At 40.8% G+C, this 21,367-nt stretch overlaps 1 protein-coding gene across 1 annotated transcript in view; it reads left to right on the plus strand.

Annotated features, from left to right (window-relative positions):
• Positions 1 to 21,367, plus strand: part of RUNX1 (RUNX family transcription factor 1) — a 1,082,664-nt gene that overhangs the window by 746,217 nt on the left and 315,080 nt on the right. The gene's annotated exons all lie outside the window — the stretch shown is intronic.

Raw genomic sequence — 21,367 nt, forward strand, 5'->3', positions numbered from 1 at the left:
CAGCCCTTAACTCTGTCTTTCCAGGGATGTAATCCTCCCCATTTTGCCTCTTCAAGAGGCTTCAGGAAGAACTTACTTGACTCCCTGACGCTCTTGGCAATCAGAATTGTATCTCTTTGAGATGTGTGACTTTGCCAAGCCAGGACTGATGGTGCAAGTTGAGCATCGGGAGGGGGTTAGACTAGGTCCTACCAAGGACAGAAGGATGACTTCTGACCTTAGGGAGCTCACACCCTAATATGCTGTTTAAAGAAAATAGCACACAACTTTAGAGGAGCATAAACACATCACTAGCATGAGGTTACAAGAACAATGAAAAGAGATGTAAAGTAGTGTTAGGAATCCAACCGGAGATGGCTTCTGTGTGTTTCCTGGAGAGATAGGTTTGAGACACGAGTGGAATTTGGAGGGGAGCTGTCTGTGTGTGAGGACTCTTTTCTCCTGTCGTGCTTCCCACCTAGGGTACCCACCTTGTCCCGTGTCCTGGGAAGCCCACCAGCCCTGGGCAAACCAAGATCGTTGGTCACCAGACTCCTATCATCAGCCAAGAGCAAAAGGGCCTAACACTGTACATGTGTCCCACCTCATGTGTGTTCCTTGTGCCTCATTTTTAGACAAAGAAACTGAAGATCAGAGAAATAAGATTTGCTCAAGATGACAAAATTAGCAATGGCTTGGGTTGGGATTTGAGTCTAGACACGATTCTAACATGAAGATACCACATTGTCTTCCACTATTTGTATTTGAAGCCCTCAAAATTTTTCTCCCTATTTTTAAAATTCGATTTGCTATTATTTCCTACTTATTCTTTGCACTTAGGCACCAGTCCAGCTAAAATGCTGTTAGTGGTAGAGTTGCCCTGTTAATAGAGTGAAGGCTGCTGGTGTGGGTTTTGATTCTACTGCTCTACAGATACTTATAAGGTAGACTTAAAATGTACTGGAAGGAAAGAGGATGGCATTGGGGTTTGAAAAAGGCTTAGGGGGCAGGAATAATAATGGATGATGAGAAACTTATTTTTAAGATACCGTATAATTTTTTTTTTTTGTGAGATTGAGTCTCACTCTGTCACCCAGGCGGGAGTGCAGTGGCATGATCTGGGCTCACTGCTACACCCCGCTCCCGGGTTTGAGCAATTCTCCTGCCTCAGTAATCCTGAGTAGCTGGGATTACAGATAATGTGTAATTCTTTTACCAAATCATTACACTAAATATGTATGCTCCAGAACCCTGCTACTCACCTTTTTTAGAACTGAAGCTATTTATGAAATCTGGAAAATAAGCTCTAAACAAGTTTATGAAATTAATAAAGATGCCAGCCCTACTTTGCTGATGGATAGGTGCCTATGAAAACCAAATAAGACAATGAATGTGAAAGTGCTTTGAAAAATCACAAAGCACTAAATTTCTGTAAGGTGTCATTTTTATCTCAATGTTATTATTTCATGTGATGCGTCAATGTTTTCTCTCTCTCTCTCTCTTTTTTTTTTTTTTTTTTTGAGACAGAGTCTCACTCTGTCACCCAGGCTGGAGTGCAGTGGCGCAATCTCGGCTCACTGCAAACTCCGCCTCCCGGCTTCAAGCAATTCTCCTGCCTCAGCCTCCCAAGTAGCTAGGATTATAGGCTCCTGCCACCACGCTCGGCTAATTTTTTCTATTTTTAGTAGAGATGGGGTTTCACCATGTTGACCAGGCTGGTCTCAAACTCCTGACCTTGGGTGATCCACCCACCTCAGCCTCCCAAAGTGCTGGGATTACAGGCGTGAGCCACCACACCCAGCCAATGTTTTCTCTTAATGACCTAGAATTATATTGCTCAAAGTTATTGTTCAGGTTTAAAAGCAGGGGGAGAGGAGGTGTTGCAATATAAGGGTTTGTGGGATTTGCATCTTCTTCCAGCAGTATGGAGGTGTTAAATATGAATGAAACGTGATCCTGGAGATAAACTCCCTGTCTCCTACATTTTTCCACAAAATCACATGTTAAATGCCCTGACTTCAGGAATACTATTGAAAAATAAATAGGTAGATGGAGGGGTGGGATGGGGGTGGGGAATAGGCTGAATGGCAAGACGGATGGATAGGTGGGAAATGGAGAGATGAATGATGATGGAACCCATCTCTTGGGTGAGCGAGATACTGTTCTGACCCTGGGCCATGATGCATTGAGCTAATTCTGGTCAGGTTAATTGCTGTCAGTCCACAGTGTGCTGCTACACATTCGTGTGCACACACACACACACACACACACGCATGCACACACCCATCTGCTCTCAGGGAAGCCTGCTTTGGCCTCGTGCTTATTCGCATGTATCACCTTGAAAGAAAACAACCTCTGGCATATCTGAATATATGCCTCCAATCCCTTTGCCCCTCAATTCCTTCTTATAATAACACAAGTAAGCAGGCTTACTGTGGAGCTGGAAGGGTGTCTGTGGCACTGAGAGTTCCAGGAACTGCAGCTACACAGGGTGGTCCACCTCACCTTCTCTCTGCTTAGTGACAGCCCTAGGTATGCGACAGATGTTTACATGATGATTATTATTCTTAGTGGGAGCCAAGGGACCCATGGTGTAGTACAGGCTGGCCTATCCTCTACGTCTGAGGCCAATGCCACTGATTTCACGGCTTCCCAAGGAGGCCCAGCCAGCAAAGCCCTGACATTCTTCTTGGAAAGGATTGTACCGTCTCATTGTTGGATGGAGCATGGAATGGCTTCCCAGTGGCCAGCCCTGGTGGACACAGGTCAAAGCTCTTTTGCGAGTTGAAGTTACCCAATGCTCCTGTGGTTGACAGGGGCTGCTAGTGTATGCTCCAGAGAGGTCTGGGTGGCCAGGTCTGTCTCTCCCAGACCCCAAACCAGAGTCTGACCTACCCTCCCCCAGCCTCCAGCTTGTCCCTGTTCAAGAGACTCCCAACATCCAGACCAGAATGGGTGCTGGAAAATACACAGCTACAGGTGTGCTAAGGAAAACAAAGAAGATGAACGGGACTCGGTCCTCCAAGGGAGAGACCCCAAGGCCACACCTATCAGTGGTGATTCCAATTGAAGAAGAAGAAGAGAAAAACTGAAAAGGGATGAGACTCTTCAGGGATATGCAATTATAGCACCAAAAGTAACTTTGGAGAACTAAGAAGCATGCTTTTGATATTGAAAACATAAATAAACTGAAAAAATGTGAATTTGTGTTTCAGAAAACCCAAAAGAAATATCTTACAATCTGAATAAATCTCAAAGCAATAAAAATCATAAAAAAAAAGAAAACATAAGAGACTTGGAAGATATAACACAAATAGTAGGGATTTCAGAAGGAGAAAACAGTGCCTGGGGAGGGAAAATTAAAAAGCAATGAAAAAACAAGAGAATTAAGGTATCTCAGTGATGCTAAATAAATGAGTTAGCCTTGACTATCTGGTACACATTGATTGTATGGGTTTCTGGGTCATGGAATGGAGGTATGATTTTTTAATCCATGCTTGCAAAGGCAAGCTTGCATCCCTTTGGGTAGAAAGTGGAACTTTGCCTGGGCAGAAAGGCCATTTCTGGTTTTAATTTCTGGGTAACAAATGGAAGTAGACAGAAGGCAGATCCTAAGAAGGTGGGAAAGATGATGCTTTCTCTCTTTCTTGGTCTGAATGTTTAGGCAACTCATATGGAGCAAATTGCTCCCCAGTGTTGCAGTGTAAAGACAAAGTAGGTAAAACACAGGAGAGGTGGAAAAAATACCAGGTGAGCTTGAGTTTTGCTGGTTCCATGGAAAGGGTTGAGCCTGCAGTATCCCCAGCCTTCGCATTCGTGTTTCCTTCATTTGTGATGTTCACTTTTCTTGTCTTGTCTCACAAATTTTAGTAAAGCCATTTTGAATATTGCAAACTTGCCTTAGATATTTCAAAATATTTAATGAGTACCAGTAGCCCCCTGGGTCCACATAGGCATGGCAAAAATTATCAGGACTATTCCCATCACCAACCCCAAGCCAAGCAATTGGGAAATTGCAAGAGCTGAATCTCTCTAGAAGAGGATTCTGTTTAGAGTCCAACTGGGTAGTTCTGGGTTTATTTTGTTGTTTTCTTTTATGCTTTACCACCTTCGACCCAGTTTCTGTATATCATATCTTTGGATAGATATTTCATCTATGATGGATGTTTGGCAAATTGGCTGACTTTAAGTCACTGTATTTCAAATAGGATCTGTGAAGGCTACTCTCCAAAGCAGATGTGGGTGACCTATGTATAGGTTATCTACTTCCTATGGGAGGAAGGACAACATCCTTTGGTACTCTGACCTACTGATACCCTCACTTCTTAGAGTTAGCTTCTGATTTTGGCCAGAGCCACCAACAATTGCACCTCCTTGAATGATAGTAACATGTGAATGGATAATGTATGTGCTCTTCCAGGATATTAAACTCAGTGGACTGTACAGTTTGTATGATGATGGATTAAATATTTCTACCCCCCATTCATATGTTAAAATTCTAACCCCCAAGATGATGGTATTAGATAATGGGGCCTTTTTAAGACAATTAGGTCATGAAGGAGTAGGCCTCATGAATGGGATTGGTGCCCTTATAAATGGGATCCTAGAGAGCTCTCCAGCCCTCTTTCCACCATGTGAGGACCCAGCAAGAAGTCGGCCATCTATAAACCAGGAAGTGGGCCTTCACCAGACACAGAATCATCTAGCACCTTTGTTCTTGGACTTCCCAGCCTCCAGAGCTGTGGGAAATGAAATAAATGCTTATTATTTAAGCCACTCAGTCTGCGGTATTCCCATACAGCAGCCCAGACTGAGACACAAAGCCTCTACCACACTGAGGCCTCCCCTGCTTTATCACATGAACCTCTATGAAGACGCCCGTATTTACAAAGCAGACATGGTTCCTGGTTCTTTCACATACACATCTGAAAACCTAGCCTCAAAGAAGAGAATAGTAGTATATTTTGTGTCTTGCACCTATGGAACCACAGAATGTTCCAGGACAATATGTCTGGAATTCCTGTTAGAACCAAGAACTGCTACCTTACACAGCAGAACCTAAAATGCTCCAAACTCCCCAAGTCTTTCTTTGCTTGACTTGTTAAGGGACCCTAGCTGGGAACTTGACCTGAGTTATTAAGGCTAGTTTAAAAATCCTTGGCCTACATGCCAAGGCTGTTGCCCCGTGTTCTTTGGGCTCATTGCAGGTCTGAGTCGCTCGCTCCTGCTGGTGTAAGTAGGCCAAGGAGACTTCCTCCTGCCTGGCTCAGTAGGTCTCAGAGAGGTGAACAATAGGGATGCTTCTGTCAGTGAAATAGTCTTAATCACCCTGTCCTAAATTGGGGCACAATCTTGTTCTGCAGGGATTCTTGGAGAATGCCATTCTGTGTGTAAACAGGGCTCTTGTGCAGTTTAGGATTTCCACAAATATCAAGACGGAACTTGAAAGACACCAGAAGGATTTGAGTTAAACATTAGGCCAGGGAACAAATTGCTTCCCAAAGACCTGTTCAACTCCTTGACTGGAAGTTTGATAAGTCTCTAGGAGAGAAACATGTGAGAAGATTAAGCTTGGTTTAATTTGATAAAAAAAAGTAGGATATATGTCAATAGATATAAATCTGTCTAAAGTTTCAGAAATCAGACTTCAGCATCTGCAGCTGCTCACTTTCATGGCCCTTGTAAGATTTATATGCACAATTTTATTGTAATCATTAATCTAGATGATCTAAGATTATGTTATTGCATTAAAGGCTAAAGTGATGAAAAGATCAAGGCGTTTAATGAAGTGCAAAATTCATCCCACTTAAAAAGAGCAATGTTTCCTTCCCAAGGGAAACCCCAACAGAAAATGAGGCTTTTTCATTTAAGTTATTTGTTTTTGTTTAAAATCCTGGATGGCAGGATAAATTTCTGTCATTTTCACACATAAATAGCAACAAGTGGCAATGAGGCAATTGAATTCCTTGGCAGTGAGTCTCACATGCCTTCCTCAGTTTAATGAGACAGATCAATAGAAGGTAGCTTATGTAACTGAAGAGCAGAGATAAATAATTTTAATGCTCTCCCAATGTTGGTTTAGGGGGCAAAACACCTATTGAGATCTTAGAAGCTCAGGCCCATCACAATTCTGGCTCATCTGTCTTTCATCTTCTTAAGTTTGCTATTTAGCTGCAGCTAAAATTTTGTTATTTTGAATATATATATTCAAATACATATTTGGGCTCATTGCAGGTCTGAGTATTTGAATATATATATTCAAAATAGTCTGTTCTGAAACTATAATAGATCTGAAAATATCTATATATATTAATTAGTTTATTCTATCTGAAATTATTTCTTCCTAACAAAGATATAGATAAGACTTAAGAGAGGAAATTAAGAAAGTAAGAAAGAAAATAGAAATAGTATGAATGCCATAGGGGAATCTGGCGATCTCCATTTAAATGGGAAGGAATTGTGATAAAATAACTGATTCTTGTTTGCCTTTGGTCATTAAAAATGTTAAGAGAAACACAAAGGAAAGAACATCACATGGAGAAACTGTAAATAACGCACATATGAATAATTCTAAATAAAGAAGTTGATGACGACTGGGGTGGATTCAGAATCTTTCCAGCGTAGGAATTTTGAAACATTTATTCACTTTTCTCTTTCGTATGCAAACAGCAGATTGCAGCACAGCAAACGTTGTGTTGAAGCATGGCTCACAGAGATGCTGCTCACAGATGAGTACTGACGGGGTGATGGTCAGCATATATATATATGCCATATTTTCTTTGTCCACTCGTTGATTGATGGGCATTTGGGCTGTTTCCATATTTTTGCAACTGTAAATTATGCTACTACAAACATGCATGTGCAAGTATCTTTTTCATGTAATGACTTATTTTCCTCTGGGTAGATACCTAGTAGTGGAATTGCTGGATCAAACAGTAGATCTATTTTTAGTTTTTTAAGGAATCTCCACACTGTTTTCCATAGTGGTTGTACTAGTTTCCACTCCAACTAACAGTGTAAAAGTATTCCTTTTCACCGCATCCCCACCAACATCTATTATTTTTTGATTTTTTTGATTATGGCCATTCTTGCAGGAGTTAGGTGGTATCAGATAATGGTTTTGATTTGCATTTCCCTGATAATTAGTGATGTTGAGCATTTTTCCATATTCTTGTTGACCAGTTGTACATCTTCTTTTGAGAATTGTCTATTCATGTCCTTAGCACACTTTCTGATGGGGTTGTTTTTTGTTTGTTTTTTCTTGCTGATTTGTTTGAGTTCTTTGTAGATTCTGGATATTAGTCCTTTGTCAAATGTATAGATTGTGAAGATTTTCTCCCACTCTGTGGGTTGTCTATTAATTCTTTTTATTTATTTATTTTTTATTATTATTATTTTTTTGAGATGGAGTCTCGCTCTGTCACCTAGGCTGGAGTGCAGTGGCGTGATCTCGGCTCACTGCAAGCTCCGCCTCCCGGGTTCACGCCATTCTCCTGCCTCAGCCTCTCCGAGTAGCTGGGACTACAGGCGCCCGCCACCACGCCTGGCTAATTTTTTTGTATTTTTAGTAGAGACGGGGTTTCACCGTGGTCTCGATCTCCTGACTTCGTGATCTGCCCGCCTTGGCCTCCCAAAGTGCTGGGATTACAAGCCTGAGCCACCGCGCCTGGCCAGGTTGTCTATTAATTCTGCTGATTATTTCTTTTGCTCTGCAGAAGCTTTTCAAAAGTCCCATCTATTTATCTTTGTTTTTGTTGCATTTGTTTTTGCATTCTTAGTCATAAAGGCTTTGCTTAAGCCAATGTCTAGAAGGATTTTTCCAATGTTATCTTCTAAAATGTTTATGGTTTCAGATCTTAGATTTAAGTGTTTGATCCATCTTGAGTTGATATTTGTATAAGGTGAGAGATGAAGATCCAGTTTCATTCTTCTACATGTGGCTTGCCAATTATCCCAGCACCATTTGTTGAATAGGGTGTTCTTTCCCCAATTTATGTTTGTGTTTGCTTTGACAAAGATCAGTTGACTGTAAGTATTTGGCTTTATTTCTGGATTCTCTATTCTGTACCATGCTGTTTTGGTGATTATGGCTTTATAGTATAGTTTGAAGTTGGGTAATGTGATGCCTCCAGTTTTGTTGTTTTTGCTAAGTCTCGTTTTGGCTATGCAGGCTCTTTTTTGGTTCTATATTCTTAGGATTATTTTTTCTAGTTCTGTGAAGAATGATGGTGGTGTTTTGCTGGGAATTGCATTGAATTTATAGATGGCTTTTGGCGGTATGGTCATTTTCACAATATTGATTCTACCCATCCATGAGCATGGGACGTGTTTCCATTTTTTTGTGTGTTGTCTATGATTTCTTTCAGCAGTGTTTTGTAGTTTTCCTTGTAGAAGTCTTTCATGTCCTTGGTTAGGAAAATTCCTAAGTTTTTTTTTTGCAGCTATTGTGAAGGGGGTTGAGTTCATGATTTGATTCTCAGCTTGGTCACTGTTGGTGTATAGCAGAGCTACTGATTTGTGTACATTAATTTTTGATATGGCCTTTCTGTCCCCACCCAAATCTCATCTTGAATTGTTACCTGAATTTTAATGCCCACATTTGGGGGAGGGACCTAGTGGGAAGTGATTAGATCGCAGGGGCAGTCACCCCATGCTGTTCTCATGATAGTGAGTGAATTCTCACAAGATCTGATAGTTTTATAAGGGTCTCTCCCTCTTTATTCAGCACTTCTTCCTGCCACCATGTGAAAAAAAGATGTTTTTGCTTCCCCTTCCACCATGATCGTAAGTTTCCTGAGGCCTCCCCAGCCATGCTGAACTGTTAAACAATTAATCCTCTTTCCTTTATAAATTAACCAGTCTCAGGTATGTCTTTATTAGCAGTGTGAGAACAGACTAACACAATTTTGTTTCCTGAAATTTTGCTGAATTTATTTACCAGTTCTGGAAGCTTTTGGGATGAGTCTTTAGGGTTTTCTAGGTATATGATCATATCATCAGCAAACAGCAACAGTTTGACTTCCTTCTTACCAATTTGAATGCCCTTTCTTTCTTTCTCTTGTCTGATTGCTCTGGCTAGGACTTCCAGTACTATGTTGAACAGAAGTGGTGAAAGTGGGAATCCTTGTCTTGTTCCAGTTCTCAAGGGAAATGCTTTCAACTTTTCCCCATTCAGTATAATGCTGACTGTAGGCTTGTCATAGATGGCTTTTATTACCTTAAGGTATATTCCTTTTATGCTGATTTTGCCAAGGGTTTTAATCATAAAGGGATGCAGGATTTTGTCAAATGCTTTTTCTGTATCTATTGAGATGATTATGTAATTTTTGTTTTTAATTCTGTTTATGTGGTGTATCACATTTATTGACTTATGTATGTTAAGCCATCCCTGCATCCCTGGTATAAAACCCACTTGACCATGGTGGGTTATCTTTTCTATATTCTGTTGGATTTGTTTCGCTAGTATTTTGTTGAGAACTTTTGCATCTATGTCCATCAGGATATCGTTTTCTTTCTTTTTTTTTTTTTTTATGTCCTTCCCTGGTTTCGGTATTAGGGTGATACTGACTTCATAGAATGATTTAGGGAGGATTCCCTCTTTATCTTTTGGAATAGTGTCAATGGGATTGGTATCAATTCTTCTTTGAATGTCTGATTGAATTCAGCTGTGAATCCATTTGGTTTTGGACTTTTTTGGCAATTTTTTATTACCATTTCAATCTCAGTACTTGTTATTGATCTGTTCAGAAATTCTATATCTTCCTGGTTTAATCTAGGTGTGTTGCATATTTCTAGGAATTTATCCATATCCTCTAGCATCTCCTCTAGGTTATCTAGTTTATGCTCATAAAGATATTCATAGTAGTCTTATATAATCTTTTGTGTTTCTGTGGTATCAGTTGCAATATCTTACATTTTGTTTGTAAATGAGCTTATTTGGACTTTCTTCTTCTCTTGGTTAATCTTGCTAATGGTCTGTCAATTTTATTTATCATTTCAAATAACCTGCCTTTTGTTTTATTTATCTTTTATATTTCTTTTGTTTCAGTCTCATTTAGTCCTGCTTTGATCTTGGTTATTTCTTTTCTTCTGCTGGGTTTGGGTTTGGATTCTTCCTGTTTTCCAGTTCCATGAGGTGTGACTTTAGATTGTCTATTTGTGCTCTTTCAAACTTTTTGATGTAGGCATTTAATGCTATGAACTTTCCTCTTAGTACCGCTTTTGCTGTATTGCAGAGGTTTTTATAGATTGTGTCACTATTATTGTTCAGTTCAAAGAAATTTTCAATTCCCATCTTGATTTCATTGTTGACCCAATGATCATTCAGGAGCAGGTTATTTAATTTTCATGTATTTGCATGGTTTTGAGGGTTCCTTTTGGAGTTGATTTCCACTTTTATTCCACTGTGTTCTGAGAGAGTACCTGATATAAATTCGATTTTCTTAAATTTCCTGAGATTTGTTTTGTGGCCTATCACATGGTCTATCTTGGGGAAAGTTCCACGTGCTGATGAATAGAATGTATATTCTGCAGTTGTTGGGTAGAATGTTCTGTAAATATCTGTTAAGTCCATTTGTTGTAGGCTGTAGTTTAAATCTATTGTTTCTTTGTTGACTTTCTGTCTTGATGACTGGTCTAGTGCTGTCAATGGAGTACTAAAGTCCCCCACTATTATGTATTGCCATCAATCTCATTTCTTAGGTCTAGTAGTAATTGTTTTATAAATTTGGGAGCTCCAGTATTAAGTGTGTATATATTTAGAATCATAATATTATCCTGTTGGACTAGTCCTTTTATCATTATATAATGTCCCTCTTTGTCTTTTTTTTCACTGCTTTTGCTTTAAAGTTTGTTTTGTCTGATGTAAGAATAGCTACTCCTGCTCACTTTGGGTGTCCATTTGCATGGAATATCTTTTCCCACCCCTTTACCTTAAGTTTATGTGAGTCCTTATGTGTTAGGTGAGTCTCCTGAAGACAGCAGAAACTTGGTCAGTGAGTTCTTATCCGTTCTGCCATTCTGTAACTTTTAAGTGGAGCATTTAGGCTATTTATATTCAATGTTAGTATTGAGATGTGAGGTACTATTCTATTCATCATGCTATTTGTTGCCTGGATACCTTTTTTTCATTGTGTTATTGTTTTACAGGTCCTGTGAGATTTCTGCTTTAAGGGGGTTCTATTTTGGTGTTTTGGAGAATCTTCTTTTCAAGATTTAGAGCTCCTTTTTAGCAGTTCTTATAGTGCTGGCTTAGTAGTGGTGAATTATCTCAGCATTTGTTTGTCTGGAAAAGACTGTATCTTTCCTTCATTCATGAAGCATAGTTTCATTGGATTCAAAACCCTTGGCTGATAACTGTTTTGTTCAAAGAGACTAAAAATAGAACCCCAACCCTTTCTAGAATCTAGGGTTTCTGCTGAGAAATCTGCTGTTAATCTGATAGGTTTTCCTTTATAGGTTACCTGATGCTTTTGCCTCATAGCTCTTATGATTCTTTCCTTTGTCTTGACTTTAGATAACCTGATGACTATGTGCCTAGGCGGTGATCTTTTTGTGATGAATTTCCCAGGTATTCTTTGAGGTTCTTTTATATGGATGTCTAGATCTCTAGCAAGGCCAGGGAAGTTTTCCTTGATTATTCCCTCAAATATGTTTTCCAAACTTTTAGATTTATTTTCTTCCTCAGGAATGCCAATTATTCTTAGTTTTAGATGTTTAACATAGTCTCAAATTCTTGGAAGCTTTGTTTATTTTTAAATTCTTTTTTCTTGGTCTTTGATGGATTGAGTTAATTCAAAAGCCTTGTCTTCAAGCTCTGAAGTTCTCTCTTCTTCTTCTTCTGTCCTGTTGCTGAGACTTCCAGTGTATTTTGCATTTCATTTAAGTGTGTCCTTAATTTCCAGAAGTTGTGATTGTTTTTATTCATGCTATCTATTTCACTGAAGAATTTTCCTTTCATACCCTATATCATGTTTTTGATTTCTTTAAGTTGGACTTTACCTTTCTCTCGTGCCTCCTTGATTAGCTTAATAATCTACCTTCTGAATTCTTTTTCTGGCAATTCAGAGATTTCCTCTTGGTTTGGATCCCTTGCTTGTGAGCTGGATGATCTTTTGGGGATGTTAAAGAACCTTGTTTTGTCATATTACCACAACTGTTTTTCTGATTCCTTCTCATTTGGGTAGACTATGTCAGAGGGATGATCTGGGACTCCAGGGCTGCTGTTCAGAGTCTTTTATCCCATGGGGTGCTCCCTGAATGTGGCATTCTCCCCCTTCCCCTAGCAATGGGGCTTCCTGAGAGCTGAACTGTAGTGATTGTTTTTGCTCTCCTGGGTCTAGCCACACAGCAGAGCTTCAGGGCTCCGGGCTGATAGTGGGGAGTGTCTGCAAAGAGTCCTGTGATGTGATCTGTCTTCAGGTCTTTCAGCCATGGATACCAGCACCTGCTCTGGTGGAGGTAGCAGGGGAGTGAAGTGGACTATGTGAGGGTCCTTGGTTGTGTTTTTGTTTAGTGTGCTGGTTTTATGTTGCTTGGCTTCCAGCCAAGCGGTGGCACTTTCAAGAGTACATTAGCCGCAGTCCTATAGGGAGGATACAAGCTTGTCTGAGGGACACCTGGTTAAGTGTTCAGGTTTCTCAGGCTGTGAACAGGGCCACAGAGCTCCTAAAAGATTATGACCTTTGTTTTCAGCTACCAGGGCAGGCAGAGAAAGACCACCAGGTGGGGTTAGGGATAGGTTTGACTGAGCTCAGCCTCTCCTTTGGCGGGGCTTGCTATGGCTGCTGTGGGGGATGCGGGTGCGGTTCCCAATCCAATGGAGTATTGTATTCCCAGGGGGATTATAGCTGCTTCTGCTGAGTCATGCAGGTCACCAGGGAAGTGGGGGAAAGCCAGCAATCACAGGCCTCATCCCACTCCCACACAACCTGCAGTCCTAAAGGCTGGTCTCACTCCCACCATCCCCCTCCAACAGCACCGAGTCTATTTCCAAGCAGCCGGTGACCTGGGCTGAGAACTTGCCCCACACCACAAGCCTCCCTTCTGAGAAAGCAAGCAGACTTGCTTTTCAGCATCTCAGGGAGCCCACAGTGGTGACCCAGTTCCTTCGAAGGGTCTATGGATTCTCTCGGCTTTCCTGGCATGTTTCTGTGGTCATTCTTGGAGCAAAAGTTCGGGATGTGAGTCTCCACACACTGCTCTGTCTGTCCCATGGGAGCTGTAAGCTAGTCCTGACTCCTATCCGCCATCTTATATAGGATCCCCACAGTAGTGTGTTTCTTGCACTGAATTGTATAGAGAGTTTGACAGCAAAGCTGGGGTTGGGAGAGATGGTCACAAAGAAGGTGAATTGTGTGAGTACCACTTGCATCTCCAGTTTCAAACATCGACTGGGAGAAGAGGAACCTGAGAATTAATTTTTATCCTTTTCTCAAGAGCAGACTGGGAATTAAAATCTCCCATTGGAACTTGCTGGTGTTGAAGATCAGAGTGGATTGAGACAGACATTTGGAAGTATCACACAAGGTTTGAGTTAAAGCAAAGTGGGAAATAAAGACTCATTGGCACAAAGTGCAGCATCCTAACATCACAATGGATTCCAGTTTTCAGGCCCTAATAGGTGCTGAAAAATGTCATGTCACTCTTTAGGCATGAATGCTTCAGAGCAGATGTCTCTGCTGGAAGGGACCCACCCAGGGTGAGGGAAGGAGCCCAGAAGTGAGAACCAAGAGCTGCATGATCAAGGCTTGCCTCTGATGCTAATTGGTTTTGGAAGCTCAAAGAAGGACATAAATTCAATGGCTCTCAACTCCCCTGTAAAATAAGGCCATGTGGATGTCGAAGGTCATTGCTCGCTCCTTAGAACATTGCAGTGTAAATCACAAAGAAAAAAACAAGGGCCACGACTCTACTTATTCATGTTATTTGTAGCCTAAAAACCTTCCAACTGAAGATTTCCTTCCCAAGGCCACAGGGATGAAAGATGTGTGTGAGGTCATCCTTTTCTTCATGCCCAGAGCTATCACTTTTCAACAAAAACCCAGTAGCCATGAGTGTCCTGAGCATTATTTGAATCTTGATAGGCAATCAGAACTCATTTGCAATTCTCTTAGATTGGCTCTTTGACTCTAAGCCTAATTCTTCATACTATATTCACTTTCTAGCTTACCAGTTTTAATCAAGCTAGAATTATTAGTGAAGTCATCACACACAGTCAAGTGTCCAGTGTCCAACTTGCTCAACCACATTTGCCTTATCTTTTTCTAAGAAGCACAATCTCAACAGAAAAACTTGTGGGTGGGGGGGAAATCCCAGCAGGAAAAGAAATATTCTGGCATGCATTAGTGAGTGAAATATGTGAAGGCCTCTATGCATATTAATGACTATTAATAGACACCTTCCCCTGTGCATGTTTAAACTTTAGCAAAACTTTTAAAATAAGTCATGCTGATTTATTATACATCTCAGTGTGATTGCTTTTCCCATTATTTTCTTCATGTGCTGGATATAGGATTTAGGGGCCTTCCCACATTTGAGGTACAGAGTTGTGTTTGGTGAGTGTGCACGTTTCTAACTGATTAGCTGCACTCAATACAGATGCCAGGATGGCAGTTCACACTACCTTGGTTGTAAATCCCTGCTCTGACCTGCGCATTTTGGAATGTTTTGGGAGCAAAATGTTTTTGTGACAAGCAACTAAAGTTGATATGGGGAGGCAGACTGGACATAGGAAGTCTGACCTAAACTATTTCAGCTGAGTGTTGTTTCAGCGCTGGGGTTGGGGAGGAGGGAGGAATATGTCCTCAGTATTACTCCAAGGCAGTTTTGACCAACAACCCTGACCACAGCCCACTCGTTGTGCTATCCCTACAGGAAAGATGTGACTGACCCCAATTGTCATAGCCCTGGGAACCTGGGAGTGGTGAGAAAAGGACAGCAGAAGCAAAAAACTTTTCTTTTTTCTTGTTTCAATTTCACAAGATGTTTAATTTTAAGAGGTGGAAAATAAACTAGTATCTATTTTGAGAAACTAAGAAACACAGTTATCACATCTCATCTTTACAAATATTAAAATATATATTCACAAATATTACATTCATGGGTGGGTGTGCAATATATATATATTTACAAATATCATAGTTGTTACCCTCATCTTTGCAAATAAAGGTATACTGAGGGGATTGGTTCCAGTACCCCCAATATACCAAAATCTGCTCATATTCAAGTTCCACAGTCAAGCTTTCAGAACCTGCTGTATGAACAGTCAGTCCTCAGCACACACAGGTATTTTCAATTTGTGTTTGGTTGAAAACAATTTGCCTATAAGTGGACCCACACAGTTAAAACCAGTGCTATTCAATGGTCAGCTGTATTAACTCATTTAACTCTCATTATCTCTATGAGATGCTATTTTAATATTCTTTTTTGTTTTTATATATTTATTTTTATTTGAGATGGAGTCTTGCTCCGTTGGCCAGGCTAGTATGCAATGGCATGGTCTCGGCTCACCGCAACCTCTTCCTCCCAGGTTCAAGAGATTCTCCTGCCTCAGCCTCCGGAGTAGCTGGAATTACAGGTGCCCACCACTGCGCCTGGCTAATTTTTGTATTTTTAGTACAGACGGGGTTTCACCATGTTGGTCAGGCTGGTCTCGAACTCTTGACCCCGTAATCCACCCACCTCAGCCTCCCAAAGTGCTAGGATTACAGGCATGAGCCACCACACCAGGCCTATTGTTCTCATTTAACAGATGAGGAAATAGAGGCATGAACAATTTAAATAGCTTATGAGAAGTCACGTAGCCAGCAAAGACCAGAGATAGGATGCTAGTCTCAGCAGGCCAGCTGCAGAGCACATGCTGTTTATCAGCACAGTCCATTCCTTTCCCAGATAACCTATGCAAGGGGAGGCTGGCTGGAAGGAAAAGGAAAAGTTATTCCAATGTCCCTCATGGGAAGTCTTTGCATGCTCCTTTCTGAGACTTCAGGCTTCATTGCCATCGCCCATGTCTTCTCTTATGTCCCCTCAATGGGCCTCCCAGTGATGCCCCACCATTCACCTTGACCCCAACCTGAGTCATCCCTGCCTGAGGCAAGAGGCACATCTTAAGGTTCATTTTCCTTCTTCATGTCTTGTGGGTCTTCATAAGAAACAACCCCAGGCTCAGCCCATGATCATGACCCCATTGTCAGCACTGGGCTCCTGCCACTTGGTGCTCATTCTTGCAAATCAGACCACATGTGGGGCTGCCAGTGGTGGCTTTCAGGGTGCCGATCTGCCCCCAGACCCAGCTCTCCTTCCTGCCCTTCCATATTTGCCTCCCCAAGTCTTTGCTGTCCCAATCTAGAAGGTTACCAGAGATTTTCAACCTCGGTACTGTTGACATTTGAGGACAGATCCTTCTTTACTGTAGGATACTATCTTGTGCATTGTAGGATGGCACCCATTAGATGCCAATCATCCCGGTTGTAATGCCCCAAGATGTCTCCAGACATTGCCCAATAGTCCCTAATTGAGAACCACTAGGCTGGATTTAGACCTGAATCCCTGCCATACTACAGTTGAGCCCTTCCCTGGACAGCTGCCTTACGTTTCTCTGTCCCAGCCTTCACCTTGGATCCTACTGTCCATGCACAGCTGTTCCTGGTGACCACAGCTTCACACTCCAGTCCTCAGCCCACTGGATTTTCTACATCGGTGATCTACCTTCAGGTTGGAAACCTAGAGCTGGCTGTTTCCAGAGCTGACAAGACTATAAGATGGCTTGGACACTGGGTCAGATCTCTCTACTGGCATGTCCTCTTCTTTAGCCAAGTCACTTCTAGCCCCCATGTGTGGATGTTATTCCTGGTCCCAATTCTGCCTTGAGAGAGCGACCATCCTTCAAACTTGAGACTTGAGCTAGGATAGAATCTTGAATTCAGGACCAAACAACCAACTCTGTACCTTAGCATTTATTTCTTAATGCCAAATTGTCTAGGGTGGAACACCCAGGAGGAAAGCAGGTAAATAGCTCCACCCCTCAGCTTCTGGGAATTTGAATCTGAGCAGAATATATATATATATTTATATATAAAAAATTGCCAATTTAATGGTGGCAAGAGCTTGCATTTGTGCACACACCCAACGAAATCAGCTGGTAGCCAAAGAGTGAGAAAGTATTTTATAAAAGTCAGTGGAGAATTTAAAGCATTCATTTTATAATTTTTATCTGATAGAGTCCATTTGCTGTATATAATTTAATTTAAAGCAAATATACAGAAGTGCATTTCAATAACTAAGTCCTGGTCTTCCATATTGTCCAGGGTCTCTTGTGGACCTACCCTGTGAAGTGGCCACAGAAGAGTAAGTCAGCCCATGGGGTCTTCCAGCTTAACAGGACAAGTGGAAATAGCCCCTAAGGAGGTTGGGGTTCAACAGTTTATGCCCATTGAGACATTTGTATGTTGGACAATATGATGGTTAATTTTATTTGTCAACTTGACTGGGCCACAGAGTGCTCAGACATTTGGTCAAACATTATTCTGGATGCGTTTTTGAGAAATTTCTAGATAAGATTAACATTTGAATCTGTAGGCTGAGTAGAGCAGGTTGCCCTCCATAATGTGGGTGTGCTCATCCAATCAATTGAAGACCTAAACAGAATAAAAAAGGCTGAGTAAAAGGAAATCCCTCCTACTTGACCATTTGAACTGGGACATTGGTCTTTTCCTGTCTTTGGACTGAAACCGAAAAATTGGCTCTTCAGGGGTTTCAAGCCTACCAGCTTTTCAACTGCAGCCTACACCATCAGCTCTCCTGGTTCTATAGCTTTCAGGCTAGGACTGGAAATACACCATCAGCTCTCCTGGGTCTCCAGCTTACCAACTGCAGATCTTCGGACTTTTCATCCTTCACAATTATGTGAACCAATTCCTTATAATAAATCTCTTTATACACAAACATCTCACACACACAAACACACATCCTATTAGTTCTATTTCTCTGGAAAACTCTTACTAATACAGACAAGATACATAGTATCAGTACTGTCAATGAATATTCCATCAGAGGTGACCTTACGGTTCAGTAAAACTGCTAACCATTAGCTGTCCCTGGACATGTAGAATGTGAGTAATACAATTGTCCAAGCTTCCAAGAACCTAATACAAATGACTTTTCATGTCATCTGAACTTGGGTTAAGGCAAACTGCATCAAAGAAAGAAAGAATGATAGCCCAAGTTAAATAAGACAGTGCTTCATGTTCTTAGCAAATATTGGTATTAGCTCTAATAATCCAACAATTTGGAAGACCTGGATGATACATTAAATTAAAAATAATGACCATGACAATATTATAGACATTAACAGGTCAAATCTTTATTAAAAACATTTCTCATTACCAGATTGATAAATATATGTTGTAGGAAGTTTAGAAATTACTATATGGCTGGGCACAGTGGCTCACACCTGTAATCCCAGCACTTTGGGAGGCCGAGGCAGGCGGATCATGAGGTCAGGAGATCGAGACCATCCTGGCTAACACGGTGAAACCCTGTCTCTACTAAAAATACAAAAAATTAGCCAAGCGTGGTGGCACACACCTGTAGTCCCAGCTACTCAGGAGGCTGAGGCAGGAGAATGGCATGAACCCAGGAGGCGGGGCTTGCAGTGAGCCGAGATAGCACCACTGCACTGGGCAACAGAGTGAGACTGTGTCTCAAAAAAAAGGAAAGAAAGAAAGAAAGAAATTACTATATAAGCAAAGAAAATGGAAAAAATAAACCTATCTTTCATGGTTTTATGATACAAGGACAACCATAGTCAGCATTTGGTGTGTCATTTGAGTCCTACTACCCCTTATGTGTGTATGAACACACGTAAACATGTCTGTGCATATATGTACATGGATACACATATCCATGTCATACTACATACACTATTTTTACTATGTTTTCTATTAGTATTTAACCTATGTCATTAACACCATCACTTGTTATTAGGCATACATGTGCCCATGTCAACATTCACCATGATTGCTTGACAGTCAGTCCTGAGTCTGGGTGCCCAGTGCTGGCGCCCTCAAGTCCCAGCTCTCTTCTTCCACCTCATGCTCCTCTTCTGACCACTGAGGTAGATACCTGAGCTGCTCAGGACATTCTCATACACATATTTTCCCCACTTTGGACTGCATTGTTTTGGTAGGATAAACCCCTAAAAGTAGAACTCTGGATCAAAGGGTATGGAAGCTTTGGGGACATGCTGCCAAATTGCCTTCCAGAACATTCTGCCAACCTGCAGCCCTTCCTGCAGCGTGTGTGCCCCGTCTCCTCATTGTGAGGACAATAAATCCTTTCTTGATATATTAAAGGGTGCTCCTTGGAGCTGCACGTTTAACAGTTTGCAAACAGGAATATTTCACTCAGAATATTTTTTTTTCTCTGAAAGATCTGTGTCTTCCTTCGTCTTGTGGATTCTGGCCTCAACAATTATCTTTCCAGCCAAATTGGGCCAAATAAGCAAGCAAATGAGATATATTGAGGAGAAGAGTTCCCATTGTATTTTCTCCATTCATGGATGGTACCCGCATAAAGAGGCCTAACTTCTTCTGTTTAGACAGTGTCTCTCTAAGTTCCCAGGAGAGCTGCCTTAACTTTCCCTATTTCTGTTTTTTAAGCATGTATTTTCTGATGATAACAATTACACAATCTCTTATGATCCTTCACAAAGCAACATAAAATAGAAGACAGAGCATGAATTTTGGAAAGAGGCCTCTTATTTATGACCCAGATCTGCCCCCAGAACATTGAGTTTGGTCAAATTACATGAGAGCCTGCCTTTACTTACCTTTAAACTGTAATGGAGTGTCTAATCCCTGTGAAATTAGGACAATAATTCCTGCCTCACACAATGTCAGGGTTCAGTAAGATAATGCATACATATAAACATTCACAAAAATGCTACTAACTAGTACTAAATGTGTAATGACACAAACAGAGTAGAATGAGAGAACTCTGTATTAGTTTGCTAAGGAAGCTACAACAAAGTGCCACAGAGTGGGTGGCTTGAACAAAATGAATGTATTGTCTCATAGTGCTTGAGGCTAAAAACCCAAGATCAAGATGTCAGCAGGAGTCGTTTCCTCTGAGGCCTCTCTCCTGGATTTGCAGATGATGATCTCTTCCCTGTGTCATCACATGGTTACATGTCCAAATTCCAAATCCCCCCTTCTTTTTATAAAGACATGAGTCGTGTTGGATTAGAGGCCACTCTAATAACCTCATATTAACTTTATTACCTCTGTAAAGGGCCTATCTCCAAATAAGACCACATTCTGAAGTACCGGGAGTTATGACTTTAACATATGAGTTTAGGAGAGACACAATCCAAAGTATAACAAACTCTGTAGCTGAAAGGAAATTTAGACCTCCTATATCATAATAACCTCAATCACTGGAAAGGCAGGTTCAGAGCAGGTGATGTGACCCACCAGAGACCTCCAGAAAAGCAGTGGCAGGTCCAGGAATCAATCTTCCTAGATGATAAACTCAATTGTTAACTCAGTTCCTCATACTTCAATTCACTTTTATTCCCTCACACACTCAAGTATACATGGACCATTTTAAAACACAGATTCTAAATTTTCTCAATAAACGAGCAGACGAGGACTGTTCTTCCCATCTTCTACAGAAGACAAAGGAAGGTTGCTCAGCTACTCAGCTGGAAGGAGAAATCATTTCTGGTTTAGGTCAAAAAATCACTCTGTGATATTACTGTGTTCAAACTCAAGTATATTAAAGTACCCAATCTAAATGTTAATATAAAAATGTACACTCAGGTAAAGATTGGGAAAACAGAAGTTAAATTTTATAGATTATGTTCTACATGATAGATACAATGTTCAGCATTTGCACATAGCTTATGTCAATTCAATATATGTGCATTTTAGGATCATTTAATGTTTTTAATTATCTTCCTCAATGTTTGTGCCCAACCGCAGGAAAACTAGAGGCTGCCTTTTCATCTTAGGGGGTGGGAAAGTCAATTTTTTCCCCAGACTTGGCACTAGCTATTGGGCAACTGAACTAAGTCTTCAAACTCCTTTGTACCTCAGTCTTTTCATCCAAAAAATGGGGATAATTGGCTCTGTGTTCTTTAATCTCCTACTAAATAAGAGATAAGATTGCTAAAGGCACTGAGTTTACTAGATAATCCTGACACAACACAGCCAGTAAAATTACTGGGATTACTATATATTATTTCCTACAGGCCCAGCCTCAAGGAAAACATTTTTGAAAGTTTAGCTTGGATGAAAAGTGTGGGAAGATACTTAGAAGTCAAACAATGTGAAGAAAATGGAGATAAATCTTTTGCTCAATGTTACTATAAAAGCTAACATTTATTTTA

Source organism: Hylobates moloch, unplaced genomic scaffold, assembly GCF_009828535.3.
Source record: "Hylobates moloch isolate HMO894 unplaced genomic scaffold, HMol_V3 SCAFFOLD_14, whole genome shotgun sequence".
NCBI lineage: Eukaryota > Metazoa > Chordata > Mammalia > Primates > Hylobatidae > Hylobates > Hylobates moloch.